This window comes from Odocoileus virginianus, unplaced genomic scaffold (assembly GCF_023699985.2).
Source record: "Odocoileus virginianus isolate 20LAN1187 ecotype Illinois unplaced genomic scaffold, Ovbor_1.2 Unplaced_Contig_23, whole genome shotgun sequence".
Classification (NCBI taxonomy): domain Eukaryota; kingdom Metazoa; phylum Chordata; class Mammalia; order Artiodactyla; family Cervidae; genus Odocoileus; species Odocoileus virginianus.
This window is the reverse complement of record NW_027224340.1, coordinates 1285627-1297927: the sequence shown is the minus strand read 5'-3', so window position 1 is coordinate 1297927 and position 12301 is coordinate 1285627. Positions and strand designations below refer to the sequence as shown.

Genomic DNA, 12301 nt, shown 5'->3' with positions numbered 1-12301 from the left:
GAGACCCAAGCCCGTCTCACACAGTGACCTCAGTTCCTGGGAGCAGCCTGCTGCTCCGCTTGAAAAGAAACAACGGACTTGAGAGAAACAGCACGTAGGAATCCTCCGGTTAAACACTCCCCGACAATTCCCCCTTATTTATTTATAATATTTGTAAAAAGTGTTCTGACCATTAAAGTTTGTTTAGTTTTAACAATCTTTGCATGAAGGCAACAGTAGATGACAAATATAATTGTCAAGACAATCACCAAAATTATAGTTCCAGACCCGATGCTGTGAGTAATGCTTTGAAACCATCTGCGTGGGTCTAGCCCAGATAATTGATCAGCTAGTTGTTCAGCTAAAGTTTCCAAATTAGTGGAAGAGGGCAGATTTTTAGAAAAGGTTTCAAAGATTTCTTTTTGTAATAATTGTACATTCAGAGAGGCATTATCATGTATGTTTTGTAAATGAAATTTGATTTGTTCCCAGTTGTAGGCACTATTATTGAATTGAACAGGAGTAACACAAAATTGAGTAGAATTCCAATCACATTTTAGTATCACCTGTTTTTGTACATCTATTAATTGATCTCCAACCCATTTGATGGCTGTTTTTAGTTCCTGTATTTCATCTTGAATATCCTCATCTATCTGAGCCTGAGTGGATAAAATTATGTGTTTGAATTGAGGTTTGTAAAGTAACACCAGTGATGGCAGCAGTGGTGCAAATAGCTATTAATCCCAAAATGCCAAAAATCAGCCATCCAATGAATCGTTTAGATCACTGGAGCAATTTAGTAAGTAACCGGGAAGCAAGTCCAGCCATGGGACCTTCTTCCCAGGGCCGCTGGAGATTTATTGGTAACCACAGATTATGTTGAGATCGAAGAATCAAAAGGGAGTCATTTCTCAAGGAAATAGAGGAGTTAAGACAAGTATATAATTTATGATTTATGCAAGTTACAGAACGTAAAGTCTTATTGAATTGTAAATTTCCTATAGCTATAACAAAAGGAAGGGGAACACAAGCTTGTATGAAATATGATTGATTATAATGAAAGAAATAGTTACTATGACTACGATTGGTCCCTGTGAAATGTCCAGTCCAAGTCCCAAGTTCTTCGGTGTTTGCAGCAAGTTTCCAGATGTCCCATTGTTTAGGCCCAATCTGTTTATCAAGGATGATTCGAGGACGAGGGGGGGCCATTCCACCGTCAAGCCACCCAAGAAGTCCTCTGTCATGGTGATGCTCCATTGTAGTATTAGTAACCTTCCATGCTACTTGAGTAACATAATCACACATAGTGCTGTTAATATCATCTGAGCAGTTAGATAACCACATACCATGGGGTCCCCAATCGACAACTGTATGATTAGCCATAAACACTGATTTTACTGATCTGGCCTGACTTTGTCCCAATGGACAGGAATATATTTAAAGTTCTTATTAGTAAACCCTTTGCATGTGTTCTTTGTTCTTTCCCTAATTCTTTCCCTAAAGTTTCAATAGTATAAACATGGTTCACTGACAAAGAAAGGGCAGTAAATAATCCAAGCAATGTGTGGATGTTCTTTTTTGGAGGCAGGACGAAAGCCCAAGTTTGTCGATTAACATTAATACATAATTTTGTTGGGCCCATGCATAAAGGAAGGATTTCATAGCCTAGAGAAATGTTAATTAGTCTTCCTTCTTTCTCAGGATGAGAGGGCCCCTCCAAGCTCCAAGGAGGGGGCATATGTGTTGAGTCATTAGTGGATACGATTGGTCCTATATCTGTCCATTCTAGAACTACAATAAAAAGGGGGGTTAGGTACATAAGCCCAATAAGTGTGATCAATCAAGTCAGCCTGAGTGGGGGAAGCAAAAGCAAGCAAAGCAAGCATAGTTAAGAAAAGTATTTTCAGGATTCTGAGGCATTCCCTGTTGAGAAATCAGATTTTCAGCTTGATTAGTAAGGGTTTTTATCTGTCCCCAAGTAGGGAGATCATAAGGTCAATGACGTCAATGTGGCGTTTTTTGGAAATTTTTAAAGCTGCCATGGCTTGTATTGGAATTTCTTCCTCCTGGGGTTTTTGTTGTTTCATCTCTAGTTTGAATGCTGGGGGCCCCCTTAGGTTGAATCTTCTGAAGAGGAAGCCATGTGAGTTCGTTGGATCCATCTGGAGAAATAGAAGCATACCCCTTTCCCTGTAAGATTAGTTTCTTAGATTTCCATTGATTAGTTAACCCGTCTTGATACCAAATGGGCAGAGGAAGGGAGGTGTCCTTTAATGTCTCGAAATGTTTTTCTGCTTTTGTCAAAATATCTCCTTGTGCAGTAAGTTTAAAAAATTTAAAACAAATAAAGCTATATTAACAATAGTTATAGAAAGAAAGGAAAACAACAATGATGAAATTGACATTCCTAGGAAATATTTCAGTCCAAAAAAAAAAATAATAATAATCTAGAGATCTGTTTGGGGACTGGTATTTGGCTGTGGTTTTGAATTAATGGGTTGATTTCTTCCTCATTCAGTACATACATTTTTTCTGATATAAAAAGAAATGGGATCTGACTGTGTTTTAAGTGGTTTGTGTTATTTGGGGCAAAGGATTAGGAGCAAACATTCAAACATTTTTTCCTAAGTGAAATTATTGAAAAGCTGATGCAGAACAACTTGACAAATGAAACATTGCTCATATCCAAATATATTTGACCTTGTCCTTGGAAAAGAAACGCAGCCTGGCAGCTGTTGAATCTCTATTCAGTGTGTTAAAGAAGGTGATTATACTTTCAAGACAGACCTGAAAAGAAGGTGAATACTTTGCACTTTTTTTTTTCTCTTTTATGTGCCCCAGGCATGAAATAGCTCTGGCCACCAATCCAGGCATCAAGCTAGGATGAACAAAGGACTAGACATCTGCTTTGCCCCTGACTGATATAAGAGCAACACCACCAATCAGGTGCCTCTTTGCCCATTGCCAGGGAGTTACTTTGCACTTTTGATACTCTTAGGAACAAATAACTTATTCAGGAAATGGTGTCCTTTTTTATGTTGTTTTTGTTTTGTATTGTGAAACAGGCATTGAAGTTGATGTTATTTTAAGAATCTTACAGACTGGAAACTGAAATAAAGCTATATTAACAGTAGTTAGAGGCTTAAAGAATATATTGCATTAGAATCTAGTAAAGTTTGCTCTGGATAAGGAAGATAAAAGTGTTCCTGTGTATTCCCCCTTATTTAATTTTTTATTTGCAGTTACAGTGTGTGATGTGTTTGTTTAATTATGTCTTGTGCTTGTGGACTATAAGGAATGTCTGTGATCTGTTTAATAGAGAATGAATGTAAAAATTGTTTGAACTGTCTAGAAATATAGGCAGGGCCATTGTCTGTTTTTATAGAATTAGGTGTTCTCATTATTGCAAAGTAAGTTAACAAGTGGGTTATAACATGTCGTGTAGTTTCACCTTGGAGAGGTGTGGCCCATATAAAAGAAGAATTTGTATCGATCGAGACATGTAAGAAGGAAGAGGAAGAAAGTTCAGGGCAATGAGTTAAATCCATTTGCCATAAAATTTTCTTTCATTTGTCATAAACCTTTTTTATATTTTTGTATTCATCATTTTATTTGCCATTTCTTATATCTTTTTATTAAAAGTATATATCTTACTTTTCTTTAGCAACTATGAAGTGTCTTGTATATTAGTATTTTATAGATTGGTGAATATATTTATTATATCATATTATAATATATGTATTATATAATACAATATATAATATATTTATTAATAGTTTGAAATCTCTTTAGTTTTTCTGTAAGAAAAACTTTCTGTAAGAGGAAGTTAATGTTCAGTAATTAATGTTTTAAAATCTTATTTTATTTGGAAATGACCTAGCTATTTAATAAACTTTTATTATTTAGTTTAGTATAACTCTAGAAATTTAAGTTACCCCAATCCTAAGAGATTATTTTAGATTATAATATATTATTCTATTAAAAATATAATTATTAATAGAGTTTATCTAAAAGTTTTCATCTTATTTATATATATATATATATATATATATATATATAAAGAGTTACCTTTCTGTTGACAAATTTAGTTTACCTTAAACCTAGGCATAATAAAAGTATTATGTAATGTTGATGATTTAAGACATGTCTTAATTAGATTAGCAAACAATTGAATTTAAATAGAGCTCATTAACTTCATATTATCCAAAAACAAAGACATACATTGAGACATAGATAATTTTAGATATACAGAGGTAGTTTTCTGTTTGAAATATCTTTTCTGCTTTAAAATATCTTTTATATATATATATATATATATATATATATATATTATTTTTTTTTTTTTAGTTCCACCAATTTGCTGATTGCTGGAGTCCTAGATAGAGTGGGCTGCGTATGCCACTGTCATGATAAGAGTTAACTTAAGGTTTTTTCTTAGGCCTATGTTTGTTTCCCAGGCAGAACTGGAGTTCCAAAAAAAAAATATTTTAACAAGTTAACCTTTTCCTAACTGCACGTGTAAGAAGAATCGGTTTTGTAATTTTAAAAAAGATTTTATTTTAATCAGTTTTCTCTGGAGTCTAAAGAATATCATAGCCATTCAGTGTCAAAAAGATCCTTTCTCCTTTTTGTAGCTATAGTATATTATTAATGATATATGCATGAGGGAATTTTTGTCACATAGGACGTAAAGCCTTGGCTACAAAATTTTGACAAATGCTAGGACTGTTAAGCATACCTTGAGGTAACATAGTCTATTGAAATCTTTTATGAGGCCCGATATGATTAGGATAAGGGAGAGAGAAAGTGAATCTCTCCTGGTCTAAAGGGTGTAAAGGTATATTAAAAAAGCAATCTTGTAAATCAGTAATAATAATGTGCCAATTTTGAGGAATAGTAATAGGTGATGGGATCACTGGTTGTAATGTACCCATAGGTTTCATAGATGCATTAACTTTTCTAAGGTCTGTTAAGAGATGCCATTTGTTAGATTTCTTTTTTATAATAAAAAGAGTTCTAAAGAGAATAAGATTCCTCAATATGTTTCAATTCTAATTGTGTGTCTATAAGTTCTTTAGCAGCCTGTAATTTTTCTTTCATAAGGGGCCATTGCTCTGTCCAAATAGGCTCATCATTTCTCCAAATTATTTTAATAATTGTTTTGTTTGTTAAATGAGCAGTGGCCCCTAGGAAAAATGTGGAATGTATATTTGAGTTTGCCATTGCATAAGTAAGACCCTTCCTATTAGATTAAGGGGTGCATCTATCACATAAGGTCTTAATGTTGCAGGCTGGCCTTTTGGTCCTTCACATGGGTAGATTTGAACATTTTGATAAACTTCTTGTACTTTGGTTTGAGAAATTTCTGCAATTTGGCAAGAGATTTTTTGTATAGGCCAGGATTTGGGCCATAAATGTTTGGAAATAATAGTAATATCAGATCCAGTGTCGAGGAGACCAGAAAATCTTTTACCATTAATTTTGATATTTATATTTGGTTGGACATATTTAAATAACAATGATGTCCATAAGGATTGTTTTTGATCTGTACTGTTGAATCTATTTGTCCATACATTATTAGAGGAGTTAATAGAAATGTAAGGTAAAAGAAGTAATTGAGCAATTTTGTCCCCCTTTTTGAATTGCCATAGAATCTGAAATGACATAATTTGAATTTCTCCTTTATAATCTGAATCAATTATTCCAGGGTGAACAGTAATTCCTTTAGAAGTCAAACTAGATCAGCCAAGTAAAAGACCGAAAGTTTGTGGGGGCAGGGGTCCAAAAAGTCCGGTAGGTATTCTAGAAGGGACTGCTTGAGGGTAAAGGAAAAAAAATCATTTAGGGCTGGTATATTAATGGCAGCACTGCTGGACGTTGAGGGTTTGAGGAAAAAGATAGAATTTGCCCCTGGTTTTTGTTGTAGGGGACCGGGGGGGGGGGGGGGGTGTCCCCTGTTTGGAGTTTCTTGGAATAGGTTTCCTTCAATATCAAATTTAGATTTACAATCTTTGGCCCAATGCATTCCTCTATGGCAGTGAGGGCAAATTCTTGGAGGTTTTTTGTATTAGCCTTCTTAGGGCAGTCCCTTTTTAAATGGTTTTTATCTCCACATGTAAAGCATCCTTCATTTCTCTTTCTAAAGCAAGCAGCCATTGTCTCAGCTAGCATTTGCATCTTTTGAGTTTCTGATCCTAGATTGTGACAAGCCTTCAAATAATCAATAATAGTCCCAGTCTCACGAATTGGAGCAATAGCTTTTTGGCATTCCTGATTTGCATTCTCATAAGCAAGTAATTTCTCTAGCTGTTTTTTGGTTTCTTCTCCAATTACAGTATGGGAAATAGCAGTTTCTAATCTAGCTTAAAAATTAGCATAATTTTCATTAGGTTCCCACAAAGGAGAGACTTTTGGAGTTGAGCCTGTTGGCAGAGGAGGAGCATTTGGAGCAGCCGGGGCAGGGCTAGTAAGAACATTTTGAAATATTTTATGTTGTTCTAATTGGGCCTTTTGTAAAGTTTTATCATTTAATTTATATTCATGTAATAAGTGTTCTGTCTGTTGTCCGAATATTGGGAGGGCTAGAATTACCTTGAAATGGCAGAATTACAGCTTTAATGAGAGCCCATAGGGGCCAGAAATCAATTGGAATATTTTTTCCTTGCTTGGCGGCTTGTTCAACATTTTCTTTGACCTGGTGCCAAATTTGTAAATCAAAATGCCTCTATCAGGGAACCAAGGATTACATTTAACCACTGTTTGAAAGCAAGCCTCTATTCATTAGCGCGAAACCATAAGTCCCTGAGCTTTAAACAAATGGTGAAGTAAAATAGAGAAATGATGGGGCTTTCCAGCCGTTTGACCCATGTCTTAGTACTTACCGACCTCAATAGGTCCATGAGTCACTCCACCCTAAATGCCACGTATACCAGTGTCCCTGTTCTGGGCGCCACTTGTTGGGGTCCTTTAATGGACCGGAACCTGGTGGTCCGGAGTCGACGATAAGAAAGTGAAAGAGAGAAAGAGGCTGATATTCCCTGGTTTACACAGAAAACCAATAAAGCCCTTGACACAGAGCTTGCATCGCTCACGAAGGCACCAGGCGCCCCCTCGAGGAGGGGGAGGCACAGAGCGCCTTCTCGAGAGGGTCTTAGAAGCGCAGGCAGGAGAGTGAGCCCGACGGGTCTCCACGCCCCAGAGAATCAGCCAGAGAGAGAGAGAAACAAAGACGACACGGGGACCTAAGCGCTGATGGAGCAAAAAATCTAATGATTTTCCTGTGAGTATATATAGGCTGTGGTACAAGAAGTTTCTTACGACAGTGATAAAGTTCAGAAAACCAAACGTACAGCAACCGTTACCAAGGGAACAAGGGGTAATAATGGTCACAAGGTCAGGAGACAGTCCATAACTCAAGAAAGGGGATGGAGACTAAGCAGTTTTGTCGTAAAGAGAATGTTTACTGAAGGAGACCCAAGCCCGTCTCACACAGTGACCTCAGTTCCTGGGAGCAGCGTGCTGCTCCGCTTGAAAAGAAACAACGGACTTGAGAGAAACAGCACGTAGGAATCCTCGGGTTAAACACTCCCCGACATCGGACCTTGTTATTTATCTATCCTATATAATAGTTTGCATGTGCTAATCCCAAACTCCCAATCCTTCCCTCTCCCAGCCCCCTCTCCCGTGGCAACCACAAATCTGACCTCTACAGTAAGGCACTTTTAAAGTCAGCTGAGGGAGGGCTCTCAGGGTCTATGATCAGTTTGGGCACAGTTCTCTGATAGGTTGATGCATGGGAGAGGACACGGTAGTGGGGGGTGGGGTGGGAGGAAGGACCATACAGTCCTGCTCCGTTTCACTAAGACCATCATTTTGGCTTTCAGCATCTTGATTGCATTATCACCAGCTGGGATGACATTCTTTGCACTTAGCCTGCTTAGGATTTTCTGTGATCCATGAATCTGTGGGTTATCTTTCATGAATTTTGAAAAATATTACATCTTCAAGTATTTATTTAACCCCTCTTTCTTCCTATGGCACTCCAATCTCATGTAAAGTTAGACCATTTGACTGAATCTCACAGGCTCTGATGCTCCAATTAATTTTTTTTCTATTGTTTTTATTCTAAGTTTCCCTTGGGCTATTTTATACTGTCCTGTCTCTACCTATGTTCATAGTGTCTTTTGCTCCTAATTCATCCAAACGAGTTCTTAATTTCAGATATTTTATTTTTTACTTTCTGAATACAATGGCTAACTGGATGTATTAACTTGACTGAGCCACAGTACTCCAATATGTGGTCAGACACTATTCTGGATGTTTCTGTGAGGATATTTTTGGATGAGATTGACATTTTTAAAATATGTATTTATTTATTTGGGGCTGCATCAGCATTAGGGATGTTTGTTGCAGTGCACAGACTCTGGTTGTGGCTCAGTTGCTCTGTGGCATGTGGGATCTTAGATCCCCCTCCAAGGAATCGATCCTAAATCCCCTACATTGCAAAGGTGAATTCTTAACCACTGGACCACCAGGGAAGTCCCAGGACTGACATTTAAATTGGTGAAATTGGAGTGAAGCAGGCTGCTCTCCATAATGTGGGAGGGTCTCATCTAATCAGTTGAAGGTCTGAATAGCCCAAAAGACTGATTTCCTCCAAACAAGATGGAATTCTGCAGCAGTCTTTGGACTTTAACTGTAGCATCAGCTCTTCCTGGGTCTCTATCCTTCTGGCTGTAGGGGAGCAGAATTTGCCACCCTAAAATATGTCTCTTTGGCATATTAGTTGTTTCAAGCTAGTTATTTTCTGGGAAACAGCAGACATGGGAAGTGCTCTGAAAACCAAGTAGGAGTTGACCTTTTGTAAGAAACATTTACATGTATAAAGGCAATCTCCATTTGGGATGACTAAATATCTAGAAACTCATACTGGTGGAGAACTCAGTGACTGCATGACTGCATCACTGATCTGCATCACTGATCGACCCCCCTTAACTGACTCTCCCTGCCTTCAACAACCCGTGTTTTTCTCTGGCTGAGGATGGTATTAACGTGAGGGCTTCAGCCACTTCGGTGAGTTACTCAGCTTCCCTGGGTCTCTCCCATGTAGATGTGGCACTACACTTCTGTTTGATCTCCTGTTCATCTGTCTCATGTCAATTCAATTCTTAGGCTAGCCAAAAGTGTAGAGGAAAATTTTTTGCTCCCCAACACAGCCCACCCTGGAGTTTTTTAACTTGCAGCCTCCCTAAGGTCATGAGCCCCATCCTTAAACTTTTTGTTTACATACACATTCTATTGGTTCTGCTTCTCTGGAAAATCCTGGCCAATACATGGTATATTTTTTTTCGATTTGTTTTATAAAGTCCTATTCTCTGTTTAAATTCTCAGTTTTTCAAGTCTACTATTGAATACACTTAACATAAAGTCCTTTCCAGCTGACTCCATTATCTGGATCATCCCCGGGTCTTTCCCCCTATTGTTACTGCCACCTTCCGGCGTCGTATAAATAAGGGCCAGAGGCCACGAGTACTAGAAGGTCTCTAGTTTCCTCTTTTACCAGATCAAGTGCACGAGGTGTTCTCCAGGTCAGCTCCATCAGAGTCGAGCTAGGTGGGGCTGGACCCCAGAGTTAGGAAGGCGCATCTGACCTCCCATCCCTCTCCTCCCAGGCTTCCAGCAGCGGCTCAGCAGGCCCTCTCCTCGTCCTGGAAAGTGTGGCAAACGCATTTCCGCACCTTCGTGCCCTTAAGCCTCGCACCGCCAACTCCTGCTGCCTTACTTCAGACTGTCGAGTCTCTTCAGAGCAAGATCAGCCGTGTGTTCGGAGCAGACCTCTTTCCTCCGGTGGGAACTTGGTCCTGAGAGCGGTGGGACGCCGCGGGTGCCCGTCGTCCTTATACACGGTCCGCCCTGGGTACCACCGCCAGAATGCGGGACCCTGCGCGTGCGCCGGGCGCTTTCCCAGACGGAGCATGCGTAGACGACTCCGCCGCTCGGCCGGGTGTTTGGGTACAGTCGGGGTGGTGGCTGGATAGGCCCCCGCAGGACGGGGCTGGGGGCCGCGGAGGCTCAGCTCCCCACTTCTGGAAGCCAACCACTTGGTCCTTGGTCCTCTCAGCTCCCCAGCACATTTAAATATGACAGCTGCAACCTGCCTGGTATTGTCTTCTTGGTCCCGCGGTAGAACGTGTCTGCCGGCCTCCTTCGTCCTGACACATCCCGGACGCCCTCTGATGGCCACTGAGTTTTATATGTTAACCTTGCATCCTGACTCATTACTGATTGTTTTCGAAATTTGTTATTTGTATTCTTTATTCTCCAGGATTTCCAGGTATACTACCACCTCATCTACAGATGGACCTGATTTTACTTCTTTCCCCATTCTGAAGCCTCTAATTAATATTTTATAATTATATCAGTGAATACTGGCTGAATTTCAAATAGTGATGGGAATACTTTTCTTACAAGGTGATGACTTTAAGAGATTATATTTTTCTTGAATATTTTTAATTGAAGGATAATTAGTCTATTCCAAGATACTTCAAAGTCTATAGATTTAATCCTATGACATTTATTTTCATATCTATTAAAAGGATGAATTGTATTAACAAATTCTGTGATATTTAACTATCTGAATCCTAGTAATATATCCTACTTTTTCTTCGTGTGTTTTCTTGATGTACTGTTGGATTCTGTTTGTTAATATTTCTTTAAGATTTTTGCAATGATAAAAGATGTTGGTTTGTAATTGTCTTTCTTTTTACAATTTTTATTAGGTTGGTTATCAATATTATACTGGCTTTACTAAAATAATTTGGAATTCTCTTTTATGTTCTCAAAACAGTCTGTGTCATTAGGAATAGTTGGTCTTTGAAGATTTTGTAGAATTTGTGAATTTTGTAGAATTATTTCAGATTGTGAAATAATCTGATCCGGGCCATTTGTTCTGGGATAGTTTCTTATTATGTTTATTTTATACTGAAATTGATCTTTTGAAGCTTTTCTCTCAACTGGGATAAATTTTGCCTAAGCGTATTTTCCTAGGTAGTTATCCACCTCATTTGAGGTCCCACATTTGCTTAATAAGGGTATATGAAATATTCTGTTATCATTTAAAATTTTGTCTTTCAATAATTGCTTCACTCAGTATTTATTATTTGTATATTTGTACTGCCCCTCTTTTATTGATTGGGTTAGTCAGTTGCTTATCTAGTTCTTTCCATTTTTCAGAGAGCCGAGTTTTTGCTTTATTAGTCATGTCTGGGTGGTGGTCTCTGCACCATCTACTTCCGCTTCCAGCCTGATGATCTTCTCCATACTCTCTTCTGCTGGCTTTGGCTCCTCCCTGCCCCTCCAGGATTTTTGAATTGGGAATTTGAATTCATGTATTGTCATTTTTTTCCCTTTTACTAAAAAAATCAAACTTCAAGTTTTTAAAAACTTTTCTTATAGTATTGATGCTTGATTATATTATTGACTATATTTAAAATACTTGGTTCAAATTTTATTTTCTTGAGTTTTTCTTCTTTTAATAATTTCTGCATCTTGAGAAGTCTGATATCAACCTTTTTTTTTTTTTTTTTTGTCTTTACATATATGGGGGGATTGCACTAAAGGGTGCTTCTGTATCTTTTACATTTTTTACTAACGTAGTCTTAGCGCTCACTTTTCTGGGTCATTTTTCCAGAACAGGTGAGCACTTTTAGTTTGAAGTTGGGTCGTTTTGTCCTCTTGCTTGCCGGCCCTCATGCTACAGCTTCCAACTTAGGGTCTCACGTGCCTGCCCCCTTGGAACTCGTAAGTGTGAGCTCACTTCTAAGCTGGTCTACTTACGGAGACCATAAACGGAGATTTTCCTCCAGTCGTTCCTCACGTTCGTCATTTTTCATCTCGTCTTCTTTTTATTGCCTATTGTTCTGATGCCTATTGTTGTTCTGATGCAAGGTGCTCCTTCACACTTTCAAATGTTTTAATTCGGGCAGGAGAGTTTTATTCTGCTCCCTAGTTGGATGTCGGGGACATTTTCCAAGAGCAAGGATTTATCTTCTTCTCCCCGCAGATTCGCGCGCTGCAGATTCGCCTGCAGGCGCGGGCTCGCCCTCTTCCGGCTGCGCGGTGAAGTGCAGCTGCCCCTGCGTCCGCGCTCGAGTGGTGGGAGGGGTGGATGTCCACCAACGTCGAGAGTCTCTCTGGCTGCCGCAGCTCTGAACTTCCCCTTCTCCCTCCCTTCTTTCCATGTGCCACCAAGCCTGCCGAGGGTGTCACCTCCCCACCCCCCACCCCCCGACTTGTCTGCTTCGGAAGAAAGGATGCGTCTCCC

General features: G+C 39.0%; 1 long non-coding RNA gene and 1 other non-coding gene across 2 annotated transcripts; one reads left to right on the top strand and one right to left on the bottom strand.

Moving 5' to 3' along the window:
• The first annotated feature begins 2301 nt into the window (after positions 1-2301).
• LOC139029612 (uncharacterized) lies at positions 2302-11115 on the top strand. The gene is made up of 2 exons (XR_002311550.2): positions 2302-2925; positions 9651-11115. It is a non-coding gene; the product is annotated as an uncharacterized lncRNA (long non-coding RNA).
• On the bottom strand, positions 2808-2952 carry LOC139034097 (small nucleolar RNA SNORA48). Its single transcript, XR_011486552.1, has one exon. It is a non-coding gene; the product is annotated as a small nucleolar RNA SNORA48 (small nucleolar RNA).
• Positions 11116-12301: the final 1186 nt, after the last annotated feature.